Here is a 21,993-nt window from a genome sequence, read left to right as displayed (position 1 = left end):
TAAGAAGTTCTGTAATCGCCACTAAATCAACAAACATGTGCAACACCTTATCTAATAACCACAGACACGATCAAGCCTCCATCATTTCTACCAAAGTCAAGCAATTCTGTCCTCCATCACTACGTTAGATGAAGACCGGAACAAGCGTACAACATCCAATCGATACATAGTTAAGAAAGCAAAACTGAAAATGAAGAATATAGCTCATATTCTGAAATCAATCACGAGCTAATCATACCATGACAAGAACAAGCTAAAACTAATTTTTATTGTCTTAAAAGTCTCATAAATTGATTCATCAACTTAAGCGACTAAGTGTAACAATAACCTCACTCTAAATGGCTTTTCAAGGTTTATATTCACCATAAACAACAAGTAATAGAAAAAAGGAAGGATGAACCTAAAGAAACAAATCCGAATAACAAAAGATTTCAGCAACTGCACCAACAGAGAAACTAGAAACCACAGCTTCGATCAAAATGAACTCGACGACGAAACTCGAATTTGAGCAGCTCAGACAACTTCCATGATTTTAACTCCCAGAAATGAAATTAAAATGACGGGAACGATTTTTTTTTTGACTGTCACTTAAACCAACCTAAAATCTTATGTAGCAATTAATCAAAATGAAACAGAATCGCTTTTATTTTGCATTTTTCTGGACTGAAAAGAGAAGAACCTCAAAGAAGAAAAAAACCTAAATATTTATCATGAGGTGAGAAAAAAACCTAAATATTTTCTGGAAGGATTAGATTAACTCGAATCCAATCTAATGCCCCCTATTTTTCCATATAACATCCAAAAGGTAAAAATCCGAAACAGAATCGAAAGGAGCATCTGAGGGGGAGAGAATCTGTCAGAAACGGTTAGAAATACGGTGATGAGGAGAGAGGGGGAATGCGTGAGGTGAGATTGGACCCCACTCGCCCGAATTTTGGCCATTTTGGGATTGGATTCAGGTGTTCTTTGGAGAAGAAGAACAATACTCGTATCTCATGGGTTTGGGATTTTAGGGCTTGTCCGTTCGTTTTTTGTGTTTAATTGGGAATGGGTCGGGTTTGGGCATGGAATTGGGCGGGTTTGAGAGGTGATTTGGATGGAAAATTCGATTGGGCTTACTACTCAGCCCAAAATCTGATCCACTCCTTTGTTTTCTTTTTCTTTTCTTCTTTTTTTTCTTTTTCAATCTCTCCTTTTAATTTCTTTTAAATTAAAATAAAACCTAAATTGATTAATAATAATTCTTTTTTTAAACTATATTAACCTACCCAATTAGATTAATCATTTATCATGGTATTTACAATAATTAATTAAGCCCTAAATTTAAAGAAAAATTGCACAATTCAAAATTAAAAGTAAAAATGCAAATTGAATTATTTCTGCGATTTTCATTTTTTATAAAAAAAAAACTAATTTTCTAATTAATCTAAAAATATAAAATTAAATCCTAAATGCAGATGCAACATATTTTTGTATTTTTCATGAATTAAATAAAATAAACGTGCACAGACACATGCAAATAATTAACAGAAAATGCCATGAAATCCAACAAAATTGCAAATACTGAAAGAAATTATTTTGTTTTGAATTTGTTGGAGTAATACATATAGGGCAAAAATCACGTGCTCATAGCTGCCCCTCTTTGCTCGGAAACACGAAGAGTTTTCGTGCAAAGATAAGTGAGCGGATACGAGCGATTTTTGCCCGTTTGAATACTCCGTGTGAAGCATTTTTGAAAGATTTGACCGCACCCTTCTTCTGAGGTTGCCTACATATCCTTAGCTAAAAAGGAATTAGGTTAGTGTAGTTCGGAAAGTTTTGGTAGCTGGGACTACTACGAAGCTGGGCTTCCAGTGTTGCTGCTGTTGCTGTTGCTGCTTAATGAACCCCCTTATTACACCATGATAAAATAAAAGAAGCTAGACTAGACTATGATCTATGGATTACAAAATTCCTATCTATATCTTCAAGCTTGCTCTTGCATTTTTTGTTGCCTTGTTATCCTCCACTCTCTCGGAAACATCCGTTTGTTGCCATCTTGAATTGTAAACTGAGATGTTTTCCCCTTCTTCAGTTGGGTGCCTGACTGCTGAACTTGATATGTATTCCCTGCTCTCCAGGCGGGCTCCTGACTGCTAACTTGAAATGTATTCCTTGCTCTCCAGGAGGGCTCCTGACTTCAACATAGACAAAACAAGGAAAAAATTTCTGCCCTAGTTTGGTGGTTGGGCACAGATGTAAGTGTAAAATGGACCACATTACCAAATATAGATAAGAACTTGAAAGCTAAAACTTGAATTGTACTCCCTTGTTCTCCAGGCGGGATCCTGATTGCTGGCTTGAAAGTATTCCCTGCTCTCCAGGCGGGCTCCTGACTGTTGCATTTGAAATGTATTCTCTGCTCTCCAGGCGGGCTCCTGACTTCAACATAGACAAAGCAAAGAATTTGAAAGCTAAATTTAAATTGTATTCCCTTGTTTTCCAGGCGGGCTCCTGACTGTTGCGCTTGAAAGTATTCCTTAACTCTCCAGGCGGGCTCCTGACTGCTGCATTTGAAAGTATTACCTGCTCTCCAGGCGGGCTCCTAACTTCAACTTGAAATGTATTCCCTTGTTTTCCAGGAGGGCTCCTGACTTCAAAATGAACAAAGCAAAGAATTTGAAACCTAAAACTTAAATTGTACTCCATTGTTCTCCAGGCGGGATCCTGATTGCTGACTTGAAAGTATTCCCTGCTCTCCAGGCGGGCTCCTGACTTTAACTTGAAATGTATTCCCTGCTCTCCCGGTGGTATCCTGACTTCAACATTTGAAAGTATTCCCTACTCTCCAGGCGGGCTCCTGACTTCAACAAAACAGAGAAAAACAAAGAAATTTTTCTGCCTTAGTTTGGCGGCTGGGGACAGATGTGATTGTAAAACTAAATCATATTACCAAGTGTTACTAAGGATTTGAAATCTAGGTCTCATTATTCAAGGGGGTCCTGACAACTCTTAACTAAATGACAATTTAAAATCTAAGTTATATCTTCTACAGGTGTGACTTTTGCTGAATATTTGCTATCTAAGAGGATCTTTAAACTACTCCCCATTATCCAATAGGGTCCTGAAAATCAAAGGTCAAATTTTATCTTAAAGGTGACAGCTTTCCTGTCTGAATTATATTACCCTACAACAGAGTTTATGCTAAATGTTGGTATCTAATCGAAATCTTAAGCTAAGTCCCATTATTCAGAAGGGTCCTAGCAACTCCTAATTGAATCTTATCTCGAACATGCAAACTTCTAAGCTAACTTATATTCTTTTGGGATACATTTATGCTAGATTATGCTATTTCTGAACTTTAAACTAGGTCCCATTTTCCAGGAGGGTCCTGAAAATAAAAAATCAAACTTGTTTGGTGACTGCCTTTCTCCACGGAGAGTTTCTCCGAATCCAACGAATTTTCTGCCCCTGTTTCAATCAAAGAAAACTTTGTCAATTTAAAGTGGTTGTTAGGTGATGGCATTCTTGCTGAAGATCTTTCTGCCGCAATATTTGTTTTTACTGGCTTTTCCGAACTGGCCCTGTACCGCATTGACTTTCTGACTGATTTTCAAACCCTATGACCTTTGACGAGCCGAGTGTGCTATACCTCTGCTATTGTTTTACCTCTGATCTTTTTATCTGAAACTTTGCCTCTCCCATGACATTACCAATCCATTCCACCGATGAAATTTCTGGTGATTCCTTGTATCCCCCTCTAACATTATGTTCTCCTTAGAATGCTCCGACCACGATGTGCTTTGCAATTTTGGAAGTTGGTAGTGAGCTTCGACTTACTTTGAACAAGACTGACATTGAAACATCTTTAGATTAATACCCAAAAGAAAATGAAATGAAATGACTTTGCGGGTTAAGGATAAGAAAAATCCAAAACCAGATGACTGCTACAAAAGAAAAAATAATAGGAAACTTATATGAGTGGAACAACTAGTACCAATGATCATGACATGCATTTTGGATTAATCGGCCCCATCTGTCCAACCAATCAACTTTCAGTTGCCGTACTTCATTGCCCCAGAATTAGCATGACTTGATTACCTTACCCAAACCTTGGCCATGTTCATCCTGCGGTGCCTTGAAAGGTTTTCACCAGCAGACCTCTTTTATCCATTCATCTCTAGACTCACTTTCGCCTTACGGTACCCATGAGGGTTTGCACCAATAAGACTCTCTCATTTTCTCTTAACTCCCGTCGCCTTACGGTGCCTGTGAAGGTTTTCACCAATAAGACTCTCTCATTTTTATTTTTCCTGCTTGAACCAGAGTGTTGCCCCTGACATGAATCACATTTACCTGCTCGGCTTGGAATTTATCAAAGACTGATCAGAAGGTCTTTCTTTGGACCGTAATATAGGCTTCTGGATAGGGTTAGATGAAAGGGTATAAAAGGCTCAAAACAATACAAATGGGTTAAAATTACAACTTTCGGAATCAGGTTTCTCACAACAACCACAACTTCTGCCCCAGTTTCTTGCATGGGGACTTTTGGATTTTGTTTTGATGGGACCGAACCGTGAGGCTGCCTATGTATCCTTAAAAGTAATTAGGTCAAACGTAGTTCATGTCATAGAAATTACTTTGTTGTTGTGATTTTCTCTTTTCTCTTTCTTTTCTTTCTCTTTTTTGCTTTCTTTTTCTCTTTTGTTGTTTTTTCGTTTTTTTTTCTTTTCATTCTTTTCTTTCTCTTTTTCTCTTTTTTTTTCTTTACTTATCTTTTGCGCTTGCGTTTCTGAACTTTGCTACCGATTCCAAAAGAGGGGTAAGAAAGAAAATAAATAAGGCTCAAAAGGGGTGAGGAGGGATCAAGTATTTAGATAGCAGAACAAAATGCCTTCGTCATTTTAATCTTCAAAATATGCCAAATACAACCAAGTACAATCAAACAAAGAAATTATACATAGTATCTCTTGACCGCATCGGAATTGATAGTCATTTCTACACATTTCCCTTCCACATTTGTCAAATATAGCGTTCCATTGGACAACACCCTAGTTAAGACAAATGGCCCCTGCCAGTTTGGGGCAAACTTTTCTTTTGCTTCAGCCTGATGAGGCAAGATGTGTCTCAACACTAACTGACCCATTTCGAACTTCTGTGGATGTACCTTCTTGTTATATGCTCTCGCCATTCTCTGTTGGTATAGTTGACCATGACATACTGCTGTCAATCTCTTTTCATCAATCAGACTTAATTGCTCCAAGCGGGTTTTGACCCATTCAACGTCATCAATTTCTGCCTCAGCGACAATCCGAAGGGATGGGATTTCAATTTCTGCGGGTATTACCGCCTCCGTGCCATACACCAACAAATAAGGGGTGGCCCCTACTGAAGCACGGATAGTAGTGCGATAACCCAGCAATGCAAATGGCAACTTTTCATGCCACTTTCTAGAACCTTCCACCATTTTTCGAAGTATCTTCTTTATATTCTTGTTGGCTGCCTCGACTGCTCCAATCGCCTTAGGGCGGTATGGGGTGGAATTGTGATGTATAATCTTAAACCGCTGACATGTCTCTGTCATCAGATGACTGTTGAGATTAGCGCCATTGTTCGTGATGATTACTTTTGGAATCCCAAACCAACAGATGATATTTGAATGCACAAAATCAACCACTGCTTTCTTTGTCACAGATTTGAAAGTTTTCGCTTCAACCCACTTGGTGAAATAATCAATAGCTACCAGAATAAACCTATGTCCGTTTGATGTTGCTGGCTCGATTGGCCCAATGACATCCATGCCCCAAGCAACAAAGGGCCATGGTGCCGGCTTTGTATGTAATTCAGATGGTGGGGAATGAATCAAATCTCTGTGCACCTGGCATTGATGACACTTGCGTACAAAACTAATGCAATATCGCTTCATAGTGAGCCAGTAATAACCTGCTCGGAGAATCTTCTTTGCCAGAACGTACCCACTCATATGCAGTCCACAAACCCCGGAGTGTACCTCAGTCATGATAACTGTGGCCTGTCTGGCATCTATGCATTTTAACAATCCAAGATCTGGAGTTCTTTTGTATAACACCCCTCCGCTGAAGAAAAATCCTCTTGCCAATCGTCGAATTGTTCTTTTCTGATCACTTGTGGCCTGTACAGGATATACCCCCATCCGGAGGTATTCTTTGATATCATGGAACCATGACTCCCCATAAAGTTCTTCTTCTACCATATTACAGTAAGCATGCTGATTACGGACCTGAATCTGCAAAGGGTCCACATAAGCCTTATCTGGATGATGTAACATTGACGCCAGAGTGGCCAAAGCATCGGCGACTTCATTATGTATTCTTGGGATATGCCTGAACTCTATTGACGGAAATCGTTGACAAAGATCATGCAAACACTGTCTGTACGATATGAGTTTCAAATCTCGTGTTTCCCATTCTCCCTGAATTTGGTGCACCAGGAGGTGCAAGTCACCCAAGACCAAGACTTCCTGGACACCCATGTCCACAGCTAACCTCAAACCCAGAATACATGCCTCGTACTCAGACATGTTGTTGGTACAGTAAAAACGAAGTTGAGCCGTAACAGGGTAGTGCTGCCCTATTTCAGAAATAAGTACTACTCATATCCCCACGCCTTCATGTTTGCGGCTCCATCAAAGAAAAGTTTCCATCCAGGCTTCTCGAGTTGTTCCAACTCATCAATGTGCATCTCCTCTTCATCAGGGAAATAAGTTTTCAAAGGTTCATAATCTTCATTAAACTGGTTCTCGGCCAAATGCTCTACCAAGGCTTGTGCTTTCATTGCAGTTCGAATCACGTAGACAATGTCATATGTGAGTAGGATCTGCCACTTTGCAAGCCTCCCTATGGGCATAGGCTTCTGAAAGATATACTTCAATGGATCCAAGCAGGATATGAGATAGGTAGTGTAAGATGACAAGTAATGTTTCAGCTTCTGCGCCACCCAGGTTAGGGCGCAACATATCCTCTCGAGCTAAGTGTACTTGACCTCGTACGGTGTGAATTTCATGTTGAGATAATATATGGCTTGCTCCTTCCTGCCAGTGATATCATGTTGACCCAATACACAGCCAAATGAATTGTCCAATACCATCAAATATAGAATCAAAGGTCGCCCTGGTTCTGGCGGGATCAACACGGGTGGATTTGACAAATACCCCTTTATCATATCAAACGCCTCCTGATATTCATCTATCTACTTGACCGCAGCGTCTTTCTTTAACAGCTTGAAGATAGGCTCACAAGTTGTCGTGAGCTGAGCGATGAACCTGCTGATATAATTCAATATCCCCAACAAACTCATCACCTCGGTCTTGTTCTTCGGAGGTGGCAATTCCTGGATGGCCTTGATTTTTGATGGGTCCAATTCAATACCCCGGCGGCTGACTACGAACCCCAACAACTTGTCAGACGGCACCCCAAAAGCACACTTTGCAGGATTAAGCTTGAGATTGTACTTGCGAAGCCTTCGGAAGAACTTCTTCAGATCCCTGACATGGTCAGACTGCTTTCTAGACGTAACGATCACATCATCCACGTACGCCTCGATTTCCTGGTGTATCATATAATGGAATATTTTTGGCATTGCCTTCATGTAGCTTGCCCCAGCATTTTTCAAACCGAATGGCATGACCCGATAGCAGTACGTTCCCCACGGCGTGATGAATGCCGTCTTTTCTGCATCTTCCTCGTCCATTAAGATTTGATGATAACCCGTGTAACAATCCACAAAAGAACCAATCTCATGTTTGGTGCAATTATCAATCAAGATATGGATGTTCGGCAATGGGAAATTGTTTTTTGGACTTGCCTTCTTGAGATCCCGATAGTCAACACACACCCTGGTCTTGCCATCCTTCTTCGGTATAGGCACAACATTGGCTAACCAGGTGGGATACCGGGTGACTCGAATGACTTTGGCATCGAACTGCTTGGTGACCTCTTCCTTGATCTTTACACTTATATCCGTTTTGAATTTTCTGAGCTTCTGTTTGGTAGGAGGGAATGCCGGGTCAGTGCGCAACTTGTGAACCACTAAACCAATGCTTAGACCCGACATGTCGTCATAGGACCATGCAAAAACATCTTTATATTAGAACAGTGCTTTAATTATGTCTTCCCTGAGTTGAGGTTCCAGATGGACACTTATTTTAGTTTCACGGACATTTTCTTGGTCCCTTAGATTAACTGCTTCTGTGTCATTCAAATTAGGATTGGGCTTTTCCTCAAAATGATTACTGCTTCTGTGTCATTCAAATTAGGTTTGGGCTTTTCCTCAAAATGACTTAGTTCCTTACTAATTTCTTCATAGGCCTCATCATCCTCAAATTCCAACTCGTCATCACACTCAATTTATTGTATTATTATTTTAGAGTTAGATTGGCTTTTAAAATTTGACCTAAGATTCCTCACGCATGTCATGTCAATGATATCAGAATAAAAAGAATTGTACAAAAGAAGAAAACAAAAACAAAAATAAAATTAGAAGAAATGAAGGAAAAGGAACAATTGCATTTCATTGAATATAAAGACAATAGGGTTTTAACACATCCAACTAGACGGAACATAATATCTGAATTACAGACCCTGGAATAATCCAGACAACTAAAGAAAATTAAAACCCACTACCAAGACTCCCTCCGGATAGGAAGAGGCATAGCTTCCCAGTTGTTGACTTTTGCATGTGGTCCTACAAATTGCACATTTGCCTTGCTGGACCCTTCCCCAGCTTGAACCATATTGACCTCGGCGAATAACCTTTTGAACGCCTTCTCCAAGTCCCCATCGGCAGCAATCAGTGGTCCAGGGACCTTTGACAGCAGTTGCTTTCTGATACCTGACCTAACGAATAATCTAGACATACGCGGGATTGGCTTTGGCTATGCCCATGCTTTCTGTTTCATTTTTCTAGCTCTTCTCACGTCTGCAGCGGTAGGCTTGAACCCCAAACCAAAAGTATCCAGATTCTTTGGAAGAGAAACTGGCTGCACAATACCTTGCAGAGACGCACCCAAACCCTTGCCCGATATGAAACCATTTTTCAATATTTCAATAGCCACTATAACTGATGTCGCAGCCATCTTTGGAGTTGGCACACACTTTCCTTCCGGAATTTTCTCTATCGATACTGTGTCGGAAACCTGATAAACCTATGGTCCCATGTCATCGTCAACCTCTATGAACGGAACGATGGCACCATTGGGAACACACAAATTATCTTCGCTGTGTACAATAATTTCCTGTCGATCCCATTCGAACTTGGCCACTTGATATAGAGTAGACGGGACTGCTTTGGTCGCATGGATCCAAGGTCGTCCCAACAGCAGATTGTACGGAACAGCCACATCGAGCACCTGGAATTCCATAGTAAATTCAACTGGCCCTATTGTGAGCTCAAGCACTATGTCCCCGACTGAATCTTTCCCTCTACTGTCGAATCCCCGAACGCAAATACTATTCTTGTGAATTCTTTCATCCTCCGCTTGCAGCTTGTTCAATGTGGAGAGAGGACAGATATTCACGCTACACCCGTTGTCAACCAATACCCGAGTAACCACGGAATCTTCATATTTCACCGTCAGATAGAGGGCTCTATTGTGCTCGGTACCCTCCATGGGTAACTCACCATCAGAAAAAGTGACTCGGTTTACCTCAAATATCTTATTAGCTATCTTTTCCAAGTGGTTTATTAAGATTTTGTCAGGAACGTGGGCTTCATTGAAGATCTTCATCAAAGCACGATGGTGTTCGTCTGAATGGATCAATAATGACAAGAGTGATATCTGAGCTGGTGTCTTCCTTAACTGCTCCACAATGGAATAGTCTTGCACTTTCATTTTTCTCAGAAATTCTTCTGCCTCTTCCTCAGTCACTGCTTTCTTTACCAACACTGGGTTATCTTTTGAAGTCTTAGCTTTCCTCAACTATTCTGGGGCAAAGCATCTCCCCGATCGAGTTAAACCATGGGCCTCACACACTTCTTCTTTAACCTCTTTCCCCTGGTAAGTTACTATCACTCGTTCATAATTCCACGGGACTACCTTGTTGTCAACTATCGGTAATTGAGTTATCGGTTTGATAACAACAGGCTCTGTGCAAGCACCCCTCACGACCAAAACAGGTTTACTTGTAACCCCAAGTACCACCACTTTAGCCTTCTCTGGTTTCACTGTGACAATGCTTGACGACCCTTTCCCAACTACCACAACTGGCTTATTGTCTACCCCTTTCAACTGGACCACTGATTTCCATTGGTTACCTTTTCCTTTGAACTGGTTTTATTGGAGCAGATCATTATTACCGTCTGCGAGGGTTTCTTAGACTCCCCTCCCTTGTGTATCAACTCAATCATATGGGTCTCATGGTGAGCTGGCAGCGGATTCTTGTTGATATTTGGTGCTTCTGGGGCCTGAACCTCGATCCGATGAGTATCGATGAGCTCTTGTACAGCTGTTTTTAGTTTCCAGCATTTCTCTGTGTCATGGCCCAGGGCCCCTGAATAATACTCACAACTCACCGAGCGATCAAGATTTTTGGGAAGGAGATTCGGCATTTTGGCCTCGATCGTATTCAACATACCTAACTGTCTAAGTCTATGGAACAGGCTGGTATATGATTCTCCCAATGGAGTGAAAGTCTTCTGCTTTTGCAACCTTTCATTCTTAAAGGCTTGATTGGGTCAAAAACCTGTTCCAGGAGGGGTTTTATAGGCTTTTAGGGGTGGATGGGTATTTTGTGGAGCTTGGTAGGGACTCTGTGGAGCTGGCGCACGCCATTGTGCGTGAGCGGGAGTTTGGGTATAGGTTTGTGCGTGATAGATAGAAAAATGGGGATCTGGCGGTGGGTAGTAGTGTTGTGGTGGGCTATATGGAGTGCGGGGGTATGTTTGGGGATAGGGTCAAGGCTGGTTGTAGAACGGTGGAAGGTTCCTGGATCCACCCCAAGCTGCCGACTCGATCGTGCAACATCCTCTTTCTTCTTCTTTCCGAGCACACCCCCAGTACCGTTTTGAATGGACTGAGTGGTTGCTTTTATTGCTAAATAACTCATGATCTTATTGGACTTGAGATCCCCTCCCATTTTCACAACTTCATTAAAGGACTTGCCCACTGCTGACACCAAATGACCAAAATAAGTGGGCTCCAAAGCCTGCAAGAAATAATCAACCATCTCGCTTTCTTTCATCGGATGGTCAACCCTCGCCGATTGCTCTCTCCAACGGAATCCATATTCCCTTAACCTCTCACCGGGCTTCTTCTCAAGTTTTATCAACGACAGACGATCTGGGATGATTTCGAGATTATACTGAAAATGACAAGCGAAGGCTTGGGCCAAATCATCCCATGTGTACCACCTACTATGATCTTGTCTGGTGTACCATTCTAGCGCCGACCCACTCAAACTTTGGCTGAAATATGCCATCAGCAATTCGTCTCTTCCGCCTGCTCCTCTCATCTTGCTGCATAATCCTCTTAAGTGTGCTATCGGGTCACCATGCCCATCATACAGATCAAACTTGGGCATTTTGAACCCTGCTGGCAACTGAACATCTAGGAACAAACATAAGTCCTTATAGGCTACACTCACTTGACCTCCCAGCCCCCTCATATCTGGGAACGATTGCTCTAAGCTTTTGACCTTTCTGATCATTTCTTCATGCTCGAGATTTTTGGGTGGTTTCTCGGTCTCTTCTGGGATATCAAGATGAGGAGTGTAAGGATATGGTTCTGGAACTTTGAAGGTGGGTTCAGGGGATAGTACTGGTTGTCGTAAGTTTGGAACATGGGTTCACTGGAAGATCGATGTAATATAGTAGGTGGAGGTGCCACAAAAACGGGTGTAATTGGTGGAGGAGGGTATGAGACTTGTTTGGGTGGTGGAGCTTGATAAGTATGGGAAGTGGCTCCATGACATTGTTGGTAGAGGGGAAAGGCTGGAGATGAGTTCACAGTGGGAGGCTCCGGAGGCTAGGCTGATCGTGGGATATAAGCAGGGTTGGCGGGATAAACCGGTGGTGGATGCCCCTTCGCCCAAGCTTGGTACATTTCAGTCATCTGTTGTTTGAGCTTATACATTTCTTCCCTCATTGCATTAACATCCATTTCTTCCACCTCTTTCGATGGGTCGACGATACTTGTTTCCGGTTCCTGGTCGACCATATTCAGCCTGTCTTTCGATCGGGTGTTGTAGGAGTGAGTTGCCAGAGTGACAGTCAACTAACCACCTATCTGGACTTAATACATCAAACAAACAACCTTGTTAGCGATTAGGCTTTAACAGATTGGTAACCACACATTGGGCGTGAATGCACCTAAACAGTTAACCGTCTCTATTATGTATTTGATCGGTTGCATCGTCATCCCGGCCTTTTCTTACTTTCGATTGCAAACATCCCCTTTTTCTTTTCTTTTCTTTCCCTTTCTTTTCATTCCTACCTCTGTTCTCTCTTGGTTTTTACTCTCTCTTATTTCTTATTTTATCTCTCTTTTGTTTTTCCGCTCTTTTTCTTTTCTTTACTCTCTTTTATTTGGTTACGGTCGAATCCTATGGAGATTGCCTACGTATTATGACCCCGCATGAATCATACCAAGCGTAGTTCTTGTAGATAAGTGTGAAATAAAATATTTTGGAATTTTCAATTTTCATAAAATAAGTAAAAAAAAAACAACGGGTGCTTATATTACAAACTCAAAACTAACAAATTCCAAAAGACTAACAGATTTCGATGTAAAGATGAAATACAGACTCCGAAAATAGACCTCATACTCCAACAGACGAAAACACATACTCAAAAATAGCTCGACGGACCCTAGCAGAAAGGAAAACTCAACATGACTGACAGACGCTTAACAAAAGGGAAATGCAGACTCAAGCAAAAAAATCATGAATAGATCAATGCTCCTGGTGCCTGCGGGACATCATTCGGTCTCGCCGCGGGCCTACATGCAAGCTCCCTTTGAAGTCGATCCAAGTCATTCATTATCTATTTGACAAACGTCATTACTGCTGCAAAAAAGGTAGTGCAGGTCATATCCTCACAAATCTGGCACTTCATAACGATGTAGTCGTCAATGCTTCTAATTCTCTCTCTTATGGCGCCCTTTTCTTGTAACAAACGCCCAATCTGCTGGGCCCTGGCTTCCAAAATTTGCTCAGCCGCATGATTTTGCTCCTGAAGTTGTTGCAAATCTATTTCTAATTGTGCCAATGCGGTATAACAATGTTCTCTTTCAACTTTTGAAGTCTTTGGCCTATTTGATCATTTTGTTTTCCGTGGCGATGACCCTTTTCTTTAACCCTGCGACCTCATCGTCGTACCTTTCTCACAATTTCTTAACCAAGCATACTCGTTCATCTTCGTTTTTAGCCAATTGCTTTCGAGCCTTGGCTAATTTACTTTCTGCCTCAGGTTAGCTATGAGTTTTTCATCTCTGTCACTTCGGACTAGATTTTCTGCCGCTACTTTTAATTTCTCAATTTGAGCTCGAAGGGCCTCATTTTCTTTGGCTAGCTTTTTCTTTTCTCCTTCGTCCGCCGCCACTTGCAAGCTATTCTCGAATTGAAGTTCTCTGACTTGCTTTTCCAACTTGCTTATGGTAGACCTGTACTTGTTTTCTTTGGTCAGCCAATCCCATTATACCTGAGCTCCGTCGGTGAACTGCTGGACATGGGGTCTCTTTGTGGGCCTGTCAGGTTAATTTTGAGCTCAGGATCTTTTACCATACCAAGCCGTATAACTAGGCTCCACTTCGCCTTAGGATAGGTCTCGTACTTGCGTGTTAGGCCCTAAGAATCTGCACTGATGCTAAACCCGACGCACCTTTTCCTCTGGGAAGGCAGCTTTTAAATCTAACTCAATGACTTGCTGACTCAAATTTTCATTGTGTGGGATGGTCTGGTATTGGCCCAACTGACGCACGACTCTGTGCGGAGCATAAGGCTGGATACTCCACAGACCCATCAACAGCAAAAAACACACCTCAGCCGACATATAGATTACTTCGTTGACCGAGAGCCATCCGAATGTCCATTCGATCTTATTTACAGTCAAAGATCTCAAATGAGCATGTTATGCTTCCGTACAATATGGAAACTCATAACCCTCTACTCGCTTTTCATGTTTTTCGATGCACTCGAGGCCAGTCATACCGCAATTCAAGTATCCGGGGCGGTGGCAAAGATATTCCTCCATCCATATTTATAACAGCATATTGCACCCTTCAAAGAACTTTGCTCCTTCTCGACAACGAGTAAGAGCTCGGTAAATTTCTGCCAAGATCAATGGCACTATAGTCCCATTTGCCTTTTTCATCATAAAGTCAGCTATCCCTACTAGCCCAATCTCTATGTTCCCGTCTTTTCTCGGGCAAACCAAAATACCCAGGAACGCCACTATGAAAGCTAATCTTCTCCGAGTTTCCCACTTGTTTTGATTCCTAGCATGAGTAAGACCAGTATCTGGTGTTTTGGAGCCACGGGGATTCCTGTATCGTCGGTAGAGAAAGTAGAAGGTACAAAATCCTTTGCCCAAATTTCCATCTCATATGTCCTGACTGACACTTAACAAGTCCAAAAATTTGTGGGGGGTCACCGTTCTGGGTGCTACCGGGTACTGACTTCTGAGATTCCCTTCGAAACCGGCATAGCCTGCTATCTCTTCTAGCGTAGGAGTTAACTCGAAATCCGCAAAGTGGAACACATTATGGGCTGGGTCCCAAAACGATATCAAGGCCCCAATCACGTCTTTTCTGGGCTTAACCTTCAAAACCCCAATAAGACCGCCCAATGCTTTTGTCACAACTTTCCTGTTGTCGTCCCCCAAATCATGCCACCACATATGTAGCTCCAAAAGGATCTCTTCACGGACTGAGAAAGGTTCATTTTGATTTGTGCTCATCCTGCACATTTATTAAGGTGATTTTAATTAAAAGAAAACCATGACTTGTTTTGAATTAAGAGAAATGACCAATTTTCAAAATCTTTCCCCAAAACATCCGGCCTTGCCAACACGGCCTTTAAGCACTTCAAAAACGAAGATTTTAAGGCTATGTCAGCTAACCAGCCAAAACCTTTAACAGTAACAAAAAAAGTGGTTGTTCTTGCAAAAACAGTCTTCTGGCGCCCTTTTAGGAACATTCGGCTATTTCTGACAAGAATGGCATCACCCTAATTATTTTCAAATTAAAGTAAAATTTTTGGGCCTTTGGGCTATTTTTGCGAAAAGGAAATTGGACCCGATGGGGGTTGCCTACGTATCTCACACCCTGTGAGAATCAAACTGGCGTAGTTCGGGCAAGTAAGATGAACTGTTTGAAAACATTTTTTTTTAAATAAAGCCATTTCTGAAAACAAAAACATTTTACTCTCATTAAAATAAAACAGGCTATTTTGAAAACATAAGCCTTCTCTTTTCTTTTTTTTCTTTTCTTTCCCTTTTCATTTTCTTGAAAATTCGGCAGAGTTTCGACACTATTTGAACATTGGTTTTTCAGAACAGGCGATTAACTCTTTTTACCCCTCATACTGCTATTTCTCTTTCCTCGACTTTTCCCGATATTCATAAGCCGGTCAGCATGCAAGTCCGAAGCAAATAAATGCACAAGTAGCAAGTAGGATGCATCAGGATAGTCTTTTTGTTTCGGGTGCACCTGTCCTAGACAGACCCAACCCCTGTGTAGAGTCTCCAAAGTCAAAATGCACATGATGCAAACAAACGTTCCTACTAGGGATCCGGCATGAGGTTTTGTTACACTAGGTTTAAATCCTGGGTTTATTATTCTAGACCGGGCTTACCCGAGTGGACAACTCGAGCCGAGGGGGGCAGCATACTGGGAATACAGAAGCTTCGCCGGCTTTGCAACTTGTCTGAACATCGTTCTAAATTTGGAATATGACTCTAACAGAAAAGAAGTCACATGAAGTGCACACTTTTTCATGATTTAGAAGACTTAGAGAAATGAGGAATTTCGCAACAGTTTATATACAATTCACGGAATATCAAAGCGGTAAAAGCAATCAATTAGCACATTAGACCTAAATCATGTAACAAAATCAGATAATGGATAAAGCCAACTATACCAATTATTCTAAGCTCGAATTCTTGAACCCTGAACCAGAGATTCTGGGTTCACTTTTCCCAGCAGAGTCGCCAGAGCTATCACACCTCCTTTTTTCATTACACCCCGGAAGGGTATAAATAAAGGGAGTTTTTCCAATTAAAGGACAATCAAAACGGGATTTATTATAAAGATTCAGAGTCTCCACTTGGGAGATTTATGTTGTCTCAAGTCACCGGTTGAATCCCGAATCGAGGAAAATACTGACTCTGTTTAACAGTCCACGAACCAGAAATCCGAGTAAGGAATTCTGTTAACCCGGGAGAAGGTGTTAGGCATTCCCGAGTTCCGTGGTTCTAGCACGGTTGCTCAAATGTTATAATTGGCTTAATTATCTGAATTTAGAACATTTTGAACCTATGTGCAAATTTAACCTTTTAACCGCTTTTAATTTTAAAGAAGATTGAACGTCGTTTAAAATACATCTTTGGATCGCGCCACATGAAATGCACCCGCAATCCTAAACATATTTTATTCAACGTTTTAAGATTTGATTTGGGTCACATGAAATGCACACCCGAGTTTAGAAAAGTAAATTATTAAAATAGCGCGCCTAAAGCAACTACGCACTTTCGACTTTGCGAGGGCCATGGAAAATTCACTAAATGGCACACCTTGATTTCTAAAGGATTAAAATTAATTAAGAGAGGGCCATGAATTTAGGAGTTTCATTTGTCATGGCGCGCCTCAAGTTATTTTAAAGGATTGTACTTAACTAAAGCAAACTACGGATGTTTATAAGTAATTTTCTTAAACTACCCCAAGATTTTGAAATTGCAGGAAAAATTAAGAAATACATCATTGTGAGGTCGTCACTAGGAAATGTAGTGGCTTATAGAAGGCTTCTCATGAGAGCCAAGACAAAAAGATGTATGATGAAATAGTGCCCAAATGCCTGAAAGAACGAGTCCAAAGCCAAAGTAGAGGGACCTCTTCCTTCGTTCCCTTTATTTATTTATGTCTAAAACATACACTTTTAGAAACAAATGACATGGACAAAGGATAAAAGCAGAGATTCTGAAACTCAAAATAGGAAACAAACGTCTTCTGTCACTCAGCACATGCCCGATAAATGGTAGATTCATTCATTTGACCAAATGAGAGGACATCGAGCAGATTAAAAATATAAGAAGTAGGTTACTAATTTTAGCTCAAATTATGCACATAGCTAATACTTTATTCCATGCGGCCTTTCTTCAAAGTTAGCAGCTTGAATTTACCTTCATGATGCATTCATATTTTTATCCTCAAGGACTGAGTATATCAGCAACAAACAAATCAATTCAAAGCTCTTGTGAGTTCACAAAGTGCTCAACTAACAGTATAGAAGAAAGTGAAAGCACACTCTGTTGTTCCCCTACAACCACACTTCTAAGAAGGAAATTGAACATGCTACAAAGGAAAGGGAATTCACAGGGACCGATCCATGGCTTGACAAAATAGAGCAGTCAGCGTTCATGGTCATACAGGAGAGGTTTCAATTAAACCAAAAACAGATTCGATAACGAGGGCTAACAGTGCAGAATTTGTACTCAAAACTGCGCGGATATGCTGCCTAAATAGTGCAGGACAGGGCAGCTTTTTCAGCAGGCTAACAGTCCGAACAAATGTCCCTAAGATACTGCACGTATTAGCTCGATCTACTACTGAAATCGACTTCTTCAGCAGCTCGAAATAGCAAAATTACTATGGCAGTTACAAGGCAGATGAAACTTTGACAGAAGAGGGAAAATAGAGCAAGTACGAGCATACACAATCAGCGAAATGACTTGGCTTTAACACCCCTTTAGACTAATGCAAAGCTAAATCAAACATGACAAGAAGGAACCAAACTTCATCATAGAACCCAAGTTAATTAGTGCATTACTTGGACAAACGAGATCTAAACCAGATGCCGCTTCAAAACAAACATGAATCCCTAAACTTCTGTCGTTCGTAACATGTTCTGATAGATGCAACTAATTGAGCAACAAAGCAGCAGTAAAAAAAAGAACTAATTGGGTGACAATTTCTTGAACTCGTATTGAATTAAAGATGTGCAAGAAGTTCTGTAATCGCCACTGAATCGACAAACATGTGCAACACCTTATCTAACAACCACAGACACGATCAAGCCTCCATCATTTCAAACAAAGTCAAGCAATTCTGTCCTCCATCACTACATTAGATGAAGACCGGAACAAGCGTACAACATCCAATCGATACATAGTTAAGAAAGCAAAACTGAAAATGAAGAATATAGCTCATATTCTGAAACAATCACGAGCTAGTCATACCATGACAAGAACAAGTTAAAACTAATTTTTATTGTCTTAAAAGTCTCATGAACTGATTCATCAACTTAAGCGACTAAGTGTAACAATAACCTCACTCTAAATGGCTTTTCAAGGTTTATATTCACCATAAACAACAAGTAATAGAAGAAAGGAAAGGATGAACTTGAAGAAACAAATCCGAATAACAAAAGATTTCAACAACTGCACCAACAGAGAAACTAGAAACCACAGCTTCGATCAAAATGAACTCGATGACGAAACTCGAATTTGAGCAGCTCAGACAACTTCCATGATTTTAACTCCCAGAAATGAAATTAAAATGACGGGAACGATTTTTCTTTTTTTTGACTGTCACTTAAACCAACCTAAAATCTTACGTAGCAATTAATCAAAATGAAACAGAATCGCTTTTATTTTGCATTTTTCTGTACTGAAAAGAGAAGAACCTCAAAGAAGAAAAAGACCTAAATATTTATCAAACTTTCTCCAAAAATCCTAAAAAAAAGAAGAAAAATCCCCCTACACCCGGAAGAATCCTCACCTTATATCGATCTGCCTATGTTATCGAACCTTCCACCTTTTTCTCCAAGAAATCTCTCTCCCCAAAACAAAATTTTCTACCCAAAACAGATTTTTACCCTGTTTCTGATGAAAGAGGGACAAATGGAAGGATTAGATTAACTCGAATCCAATCTAACGCCCCCTATTTTTCCATATATCATCCAAAAGGTAAATATTCGAAACAAAATCAAAAATGAGCATGTGAGGGGGAGGGAATCTGTCAGAAACGGTTAGAAATATGGTGATGAGGAGAGAGTGGGAACGCGTGAGGTGAGATTGGAGCTCACTTGCCCAAATTTTGGCCATTTTGGGATTGGATTCAGGTGTTCTTTGGATAAGAAAAACAGTACGCGTATCTCATGGGTTTGGGACTTAAGGGCTTATCCGTTCATTTTTTGTGTTTAATTGGGAATGGGTCGGGTTTTGGCATGGAATTGGGCGGGTTTGAGGGGTGATTTGGACGGACATTTGGGGAATATCCGATTGGGCTTACTACTCAGCCCAAAATCTGTTCCACTCCTTTGTTTTCTCTTTTCTTTCTTTTTCTTTTCTTTTTTTTTCTTTTTCAATCTCTCCTTTTAATTTCTTTTAAATTAAAATAAAACCTAAATTGATTAATAATAATTCTTTTTTTAAACTAATTAACCTACCCAATTAGATTAATCACTCATCATGGTATTTACAATAATTAATTAATCCCTAAATTTAAAGAAAAATTGCACAATTCAAAATTAAAAGTAAAAATGCAAAATGAATTATTTTTGCGATTTTCATTTTTTATAAAACAAACTAATTTGCTAATTAATCTAAAAATATAATATTAAATCCTAAATGCAGATGCAACATATTTTTGTATTTTTCATGAATTAAATAAAATAAACGTGCACAGACAAATGCAAATAATTAACAGAAAATACCACGAAATCCAACAAAATTGCAAACACTGAAAGAAATTATTTTGTTTTGAATTTGTTGGAGTAATACATATAGGGCAAAAATCACGTGCTCACACCGGGTCCGGATTTTTATTCTGAAACTTGGTATTGGTTCATTACTTTATTTATGACTTGTCTGCAAATTTTGGTGCAAAACGGAAGTAATTTTAACGTGATTCGAATGTTCGGTTGTTAAAATAAAAGTTCTTAAGTTTTATTTAAAATTTTATTCATTTTGATATTCGATTCGTAGTTCTATGTGTTATTGTGATATTTTGATCGCGCGAGCAAGTTCGTATAATAGTTTTGGACTTGTGTGCATATTTGATTTGGATCCCCGAGAGCTCGGGTGAGTTTCGGATAGACTACGGATATTTTCGGACTTAAATTTCTGGTTTCTTGAGCTTCCGCTAGTTTCTAGTACTTCACTCTTCGTGATCGCAAAGAAAGTCCTGCGATCGCGAAGGCTAGTTGAGAAAAGGGGTGGTTTTGCTCAATGTGAATGCAAGGTTTTGGATGTGAACGCGGAGTAGTGGGGGTTGCCCTTTGCGAACGCGGCCGCACCAACGCGAATGCATGACATTAGAGAGGCGGGGGCCGAGAGATGAGTTTACTCTACGCAAATGCGATCACAAGCTGGCGAACGTAAAGGTGAGGTGGCCTAAACCTAAGCGAATGCGTGGACAAACTCGTGATCGTGTAAGCCAATCGGGTGGTGCCTTCGCGAACGCGTCAGGTTCTCGCGATCGCGATGAACACCTGACGCCCAGTCATTAAAATTTTAAAAGATGGGATTTTACCCATTTTTCATCATTTTTCTATTTGAGCTCAGCCTAGAGGCGATTTTGAAGAGAAAAGTCATCACCAATTCATAGGTTAATATAATTTAACTCATTTTCTTCCATTTCTAACATCACCCATTAAATTTCTAGCCTTAATCTTTTTTTTTTCCATTGTAGAAAACTAGGAATTTAGGAAGAATTGGAGGATTTTTGCAAATTCGAGATTTAGAACTCAATTTGAGATCGGATTTAGAAACTAGTTACATAATCGGGGTCGGGTGAACGGATAAATGGGTTTTGGTCCGAATCTCGGGTTTTGACCAAGCGGGTCCGTGGTCGACTTTTTTTGACTTTTTGTAAAAAGTGTAAAAATCCTAGATTTATGTATTGTAATTGATTCCCTTGGTAATATTTGACGTTATCGAGCCGATTTTGGTTAGATACGATTGGTTTGGAGGCGAATTGTAAAGGAAAGGCCCCAGTAAAGCTCTGAGTTGACTGCAGTGTGAGGTAAATATTGGGTTTAACCTTGATTTGAAGGAATTAGGAACCCTTGAGCTATGTCTTATGTGAAATTCATGTGTGCGGCGTATATGCGAGGTGACGAGTGTATATACGCCACCAAAATACTTGTTTCCGTATTTTTCCACATTTCATTAATTATTTCACAACATGCCTTACATGTTATATGCTTTAATTCCATGATTGACTAAGCCTACGCAAACGCGTGGAGTAACTCGTAATTATGTAAGCCAATCGGGCGGTGCCTTCGCAAACGCGTCAGCTTTCTCGCAATCGCGATGAACACCTGACGCCCAGTCATTAAAATTCTAAAAGACAGGATTTCACCCATTTTTCATTATCTTTCTATTTGAGCTCAGCCTAGAGGCGATTTTGAAGAGAAAATTCATCACCAATTCATAGGTTAATATAATTTAACTCATTTTCTTACATTTCTAACATCACCCATTAAATTTCTCGCCTTATTCATTATTCTTTCATTGTAGAAAACTAGGAATTTAGGAAAAATTGGGGGATTTTTGTAAATTCGAGATTTAGAACTCAATTTGGGATCAGATTTCGAAACTAATTACATAATCGGGATCGGGATGAATGGATAAATGGGATTTGATCCGAATCTCGGGTTTTGACCAAACGGGTCCGAGGTCGACTTTTTTTGACTTTTTGAAAAAAGTGTAAAAAATTCTAGCTTTATGTATTGTAATTGATTCTCTTAGCAATATTTGACGTTATCAAGCCGATTTTGGTTAGATATGATTGGCTTGGAAGCGGATTATAGAGGAAAAGCCGAT

This window comes from Nicotiana sylvestris, chromosome 10 (genome assembly GCF_000393655.2).
Source record: "Nicotiana sylvestris chromosome 10, ASM39365v2, whole genome shotgun sequence".
NCBI lineage: Eukaryota > Viridiplantae > Streptophyta > Magnoliopsida > Solanales > Solanaceae > Nicotiana > Nicotiana sylvestris.
The sequence above is the reverse complement of the archived record's forward strand: the minus strand, read 5'-3'. Positions refer to the sequence as shown.